The 6,471-nt window shown below is 39.6% G+C and overlaps 1 pseudogene; it reads left to right on the top strand.

Moving 5' to 3' along the window:
* The first annotated feature begins 1,549 nt into the window (after positions 1-1,549).
* Positions 1,550-2,062, top strand: LOC136173559 (phosphatidylinositol N-acetylglucosaminyltransferase subunit P pseudogene; annotated as a pseudogene).
* Positions 2,063-6,471: the final 4,409 nt, after the last annotated feature.

Here is a 6,471-nt window from a genome sequence, read left to right on the forward strand (position 1 = left end):
TTTTAGTAACTAAGATATGCCCATCTGCTTGTTCCTGACTGACCCTTGCTCTGTTCCTGAGTTCCTGATAACTCCATTTCCCTCCCAGTTTCACAGGGAGGTTATTGCCCTCTGTAATTGCCCTCTGTTCCCTCCAGTAACTAGATTTGTCTGACCTTGACTCCTAAACTCCTACACTTGAGTTATCTGCATACATTTCACCTTTCCTTGGCACGGAATCATTCACCTAACACAGGTGTAAGAGTGTTTGTTTGTTTTTTAATTGGCGACATATATTTCACTTAGCTTTAATTAAAAAAAAAATTTATTTCCCTGACCAGGGATTGAACCTGCAGTGCTCCCTGCAGTGGAAGTGCAGTCTTAACCCCTAGACAACCAGGGAAGTCCCAAAGCTCTTTCATTTTTTGAATGCCCTGAATCGCACTGAAAACAGCTCATTAACTTGCTAGCATTGAATTACATCAGCTGACAGGAACACAAACAAGAAGGGCTAGGAAAAAAAAAAACAAACAACTGAAAATTGGATGATCACCTAACACCTCACAACATAAGCAGGAGGAAGCTTAACTATCAGTGTGATATAGACAACAAACAGTGCAAACGTTTCAATAAAATCTGAACCAATTATAATATTACCAAAAGTGTTTTCTGGGTGCTTCCCCGCTTAAAAGGCAATAAAGAGTCCAGGTTGGTGGAAAGGAAAGTTTGCTTTATTTTGGATGCTGGCAACAAGTAGGAGGTAGGGTGGGCAAAGACTGACTACCCTCCCCTGACAGTCAGTGGGCAAGAACATTTAAAGACAGAGTCTTTAAAGACAGTCATCCTGGAATTGGTCATCTATGGTCTGACCAGTGTCATTTTGGTTGTTTTAGTTACAGTTAATCTTCAGTTCCAGGGTCAGTTTGTTTGCATTTCTTTGAGGCCAGGTCTTCCAATTGTGGTAGCTTATGTCATGGCTACAGTCTGGTCATCGTGTAATTAGCTTCTTCCCCCTGGTAGGGGTTTCAGTATCTATAAGACAGCTCACAGGATATGCTCAGAATATTATCTATTGTCCTTCAGAAGGAACTAAAGGTCCTTGACTATGCTTAATGACTACATTATTATTATTTGGTCTCCTTTGACTGTTTTCTTTTGTTTTTGTATTTTCTCACTTCCTAAACTTATTCATTGGCTAACATTTTCCCACAGACAAAAGGCAGGCTGGGGACATGGGAGTGGGGTGGGGCAAGGATCCTGCTCCATTTCAATCACAGCCATCTGGTCATAAATCCCATTTTAGTTTTTACAAGAGATCAAAGGCTTAAGAATTAAGAATCATAGTCATAACAATTTCCATAATCACCTCACTAGGTAAAAGAGGAGGGAAAAAGATTCAGCATACTCTGTGTTTTCTCTAAGGTATCTTGGCAGGAAAAAATGAAATGTGATTCAGTTTTGCAGATAATTTGTTTGGAGCGTCTTTCTTAAAGACAGTGGTTTCACTCTCTCCCGCTCCTGCGGATCCCCTGGTCTGCGTGCGCCGAGGCCTCGGCCCTGAGGTGGCCGAACGTGCTGCAGGGGTAGTCGGTGCTTGGAGGACCCAAGAATTTCTAAAGCCAGAGGGAAAATGGTGGAAAATTCACCGTCGCCATTGCCAGAAAGAGCGATTTATGGTTTTGTTCTTTTCTTAAGCTCCCAATTTGGTTTCATGCTGTATCTTGTGTGGGCTTTTATTCCTGAATCTTGGCTAAACTCCTTAGGCTTAACTTATTGACCTCAAAAGTATTGGACCGTTGCTCTACCTTTGTATCTCCTCTTTACCGTAATCATCAGTTACGTCCTCTTATTTGTAATAAACATGATGAGTACCTCTCCACTCGACTCCAATCATAATATCACAGATAACTATGCCAAAAATCAACAGCAGAAGAAAGACCAAGAAGAGGCCATCCCAGCACTGAGAGATATTCCTTTTAGTGAAGTAAACCAAATGTTCTTTCTTGAAGCCAAATAACTTTACACCAAAAACTTAATTCTATGTGGCTATATACCAAACATTTGTTATAAATTTTTGACATAAAGGTTTCGACCATGCTAATTTAGACTATCTTTCTAATTAATATCCAGTAATGAAATGTTTAAAAAAAAAAGTAGGTTGAACTTCTTTTATATTAAGTTTTATTAATCTTATAAATGTTATCAAATAGTAGTTACTAATGGACAGAATAAATACAGAATTACCATATGGCAAAAAAAAAAACAAAACAGTGGTTTCTGTAGACTCACAGATACAGAGAACAGACTTGCGGTTGCCAAGTGGTGGGGGTGTGGGGGACGGGAGAGGGATGGCCTAGGAATTTGGGGTTTAGTTCAGTTCAGTCGCTCAGTCATGTCCGACTCTTTGCGACCCCGTGAACTGCAGCACGCCAGGCCTCCCAGTCCATCACCAACTCCCGGGGTTCACCCAAACCCACGTCCACTGAGTTGGTGATGCCATCCAACCATCTCATCCTCCGTCGTCCCCATCTCCTCCTGCCCTCAATCTTTCCCAGCATCAGGGTCTTTTCAAATGAGTCATCAGGTAGCCAAAGTATTGGAGTCTCAGCTTCAACATCAGTCCTACCAATAAATACCCAGGACTGATCTCCTTTAGGATGGACTGGTTGGATCTCCTTGCAGTCCACGGGACTCTTCAAGAGTCTTCTCCAACACCACAGTTCAGGCAAACAACATCCTGCTGTATAGCACAACGAACTATATTCAGTATCTTGTGATAAACCATAATGTAAAAGAATATGAAAAAGAATGTATGCATTTATATGTATAACTGAATCACTTTGTTGTATAGCAGAAATTAACACATTATAAATCAACTCTACCTCAACAACAATAAAAAAGAAAAGAATTTCTGTGTCTATTTCATCATTGAAACAGTTCAATAGGCCAACTGCTGTATAGGATTAAAAGACAAATTTCCCTCCAGAAATGCTATATGAAAGTATTTGGTTGTACTTACAAGATTATGCAAGACTATGCAAAATTAGTTTCAAACCTCTTGAACTATTTCTGGGTTCTGAAACCACTGACATTATCTGGGATGTTCGAGCTGTGTAAAAGTTTGATAGAGCTCATATATTTTAGTTAGGGTGTTCTCAGCTGCCATTCCAATAAACAAATAAATAAAAGTGTTTATATGACAAGAGTATATTTTTCTCATGAAGGAAGGCTCAGAGCTGGTTCAGTGCTCAACAGTATCATAGAGAATCCAAATTCTTCCCATCTCATTCTCAGTGGGTCAGCTGAGTGTTCCCTTGGGGTCACACAGTGGCTGTAGCTGTTTCACAGGGACATATCCCCAAGCAGGGATTGGGGAGCAGGGTTTTCTCACAAATCTGACTCTTTTTATTGGAGTAGAAAACCTTTCCGAAAAGTACATACTTCTTTTTCCCCTTCTTTCATTGACCAGAAATTGATTCTACAGTACCTTTTACTGAAAAGTGAAAATCTGCTATTGGAAAGCTTTTCACCTTTCACTAACCCATGGAACATGAGCTTCACAGGTTGGCTCAGTGGTAAAGAAACCAGCCAGTGCAGAAGTTTCAAGAGACACTGATTTGATCCCTGAGTTGGGAAGATCCCCTGGAGAAAGAAATGGCACCCCATTTCAGTATTCTTGCCTGGGAAATTCCAAGGACAAAGGAGCCTGGCAGGTTACAGTTCATGGGGTCCCAAAGGGTCAGACATGATTGAGCACACCACACATATGAGGAGGAACGTTTCCTATTACATAGGGTTTATTTGCTTGAAGTCATGATAGTTTTCAACCTTATGGGCCATGTGCACTTGTTTACTTTTTCTTTTTAAAAAATATTCATTTGTTTAGCTGTGCTGGATCTTCATTGCAGCGTAGCATGTGGAATCTTTAGATGTGGCATGTGAGATCTAGTTCCCTGATCAAGGATTGTACCTGGACCCCCTGCATTAGGAAGGTGGAATCTTTGCCACTGGACCACCATAGAAGTCCCTTGTTTTCTGTTTTGAAGGCAGACCTTTCACTTTTTCTTATGTTATTATTGGTGATTTCAGGGTTTCTCTTTATTTAGTCAAGTTGGGTAATTTATATTTTTCTAGAAAGTCATTCCACCTGGTCCAGATTTTTGAAGTCACTGGAATGAAGCTGTATATAGCATTAAAAATTAAAAAACAAAAAAAATCTCCGCATCCTGTTTTTATTCATAATGAATGTTATTGAGTCTTTTTGCTTTCTTTCTTTTCTGGAACATACTTGCCAAAGGCTTTCTATGTTTTGATCTTATCAGAACTTAGGGGTTGAAGCTATTATTTTGGGTGTTCTATTTCATACTATTTACTTTATCTTTATTAATTCCTTCCTTCTATCGTCTTTGGTTTATTTTAAAATTTCTGGTTTCTAGAGTTGAAGGCTAAGTTCATTTATTTTCAGCCTTTTTTGCTTTCTGACATCTGGATTTAACATTATAATTTGGTCCCTGAGAAACTATTTTGTTATGACTCAGGCTGAAGTGCTTTGTTCCCTTTTTGTCACTGATTTCTAAGTAATTTTACTGCCCCCACCCTGTGGGAGAATTATAATTCCTTACCCCATTGGTGCTAGACTTGGCCGTGAAACTAATCCTTTAGCCAATAAAACAGGAGTGCAAGTGAAGCCCGCCTTTTACACGTCACAGTGAGGTTCCTTCATCTTTCTTTTGCTTCAACAAAAAGACCAGCAAAGTCCTAGATAGGGCTGCTCCTTCAGCCTGCACATCAGACTGAAGGTGATAAAAGATTGGCCACCCACCTGGAATAGTGATGTAGTGTGAGTGAGAAATATATATTTGCTGTTTTAAAATCCTGATACCGCCTTAAATGCTTCAGCATGAATTTCTAAAGAATAAGAACATCTTCCTATATAGCCAAAATGACATTTCACATCTAAAAATATTAATGATGATTTCTTAATATTACCCAATACTTGAAACATATTTAGAACTCCTCTGGTGGTCCAGCAACGTTAAGAGTCTGCCTGCCAATGTAGGGGACACAAGTTCGATCCCTGGTCTGGAAAGATGCCACATGTGACAGGGTAACTAAGCCTGGGTGCCGCTACTACTGAAGCCTGAGCGCTTAACGACCATGCTATGCAAAAGGAGAAGCCACCACAATGAGAAGTCCAAGAATCACACTAGAGTGTAGCTCCCCACTCATGGCAACTAGAGAAAGAAAGCCTGCAAGTAGTGACAAAGAGCCAGCAAAGTCAATAGAAATAAATAAATAAATATTTTTAAATATTTGAATTTCTTCATTTGGCCTAAAATGTCCTTTATAGCTGGTTTGTACAAACTAGGAACCAATCCAGAGCCACCTGTTCCATATTAAGTGTTATGTTTTTAAACTCTCTTTTAACCTAGAAAGAGTCCCTTTTTCTTTTCTTTTTCCATTTATTTTTATTAGTTGGAGACTAATTACTTTACAATATTGTAGTGGTTTTTGCCATACATTAACATGAATCAGCCATGGTCCCTTTTTCTTATTACACTGATTTGTTTAAGAGCCTGGGCCAGCTGTCCCAAAGAACGTGTTATCTTTACAATTTGCTTTTTCCCCACATTGATGTTTAGCTTCTCCCTGTAGCCCCCATATTTTAGTAAATACATTGGATATATAAGCATTTGGTTGGGCTTCCTGGGTGGCTCAGTGGTAAAGAATCTGCTTGCCAATGCAGGAGACTCAGGTTCGATCCATGATTAGAAAGATCCCCTGGAGAAGAAAATGGCAACCCACTCCAGTATTCTTGCCTGGAGAACCCCACGGACAGAGGAGCCTGGTGGTCTACAGTCCACAGGGTCGAAAAAGAGTCAGATATGACCTAGTGACTAAACAACAACAATAACAAAAACATGTGGTTAGATTTGAGTTAAACATTTTTGACTAGAGCACAATATACATGATGTTGTCTATTTTGTATTGTACCACATCAAAAGACACATACAGTGGATTATCTCACCATTAGTCATCTAATGGGACAGAGGAACATGAGGTTAAGGTGGGAGCAGTCTGATCCCTCCATTATCAGTTATGTTTTTATCTCTTGTGACCAGAAAATAACCCAAATGTTACCACTTTGATACCACATGAATAACCACGAGCATCCATCCATAGAGATTTTTTTTAAACAATGAAAACTTTTAAAAAATATTTTTAATATTTACTTTTATTTATTTATTTCGCTGTGCCAGGTCTTAGTTACCACATGTGGGATCTCGTTTCCTGACCAGGGATTGAACCTGGGCCTCCTGCACTGGGAGTTTGGAATCTTAGCCGTTGAACCACCAGGGAAGTCCCATACATGGAGGTTTTAACAATAGCTGATAATCCTTGCCTGAAAAATCAGTTCAGTTGGACCTATAAAGTGACTCTTCTGTAAAGTAGAGCTTCCCCTTCTCAATGGAGTCATTTGGTTTCTGCAGT

The sequence above is a fragment of the Muntiacus reevesi genome, chromosome 8 (assembly GCF_963930625.1).
Source record: "Muntiacus reevesi chromosome 8, mMunRee1.1, whole genome shotgun sequence".
NCBI lineage: Eukaryota > Metazoa > Chordata > Mammalia > Artiodactyla > Cervidae > Muntiacus > Muntiacus reevesi.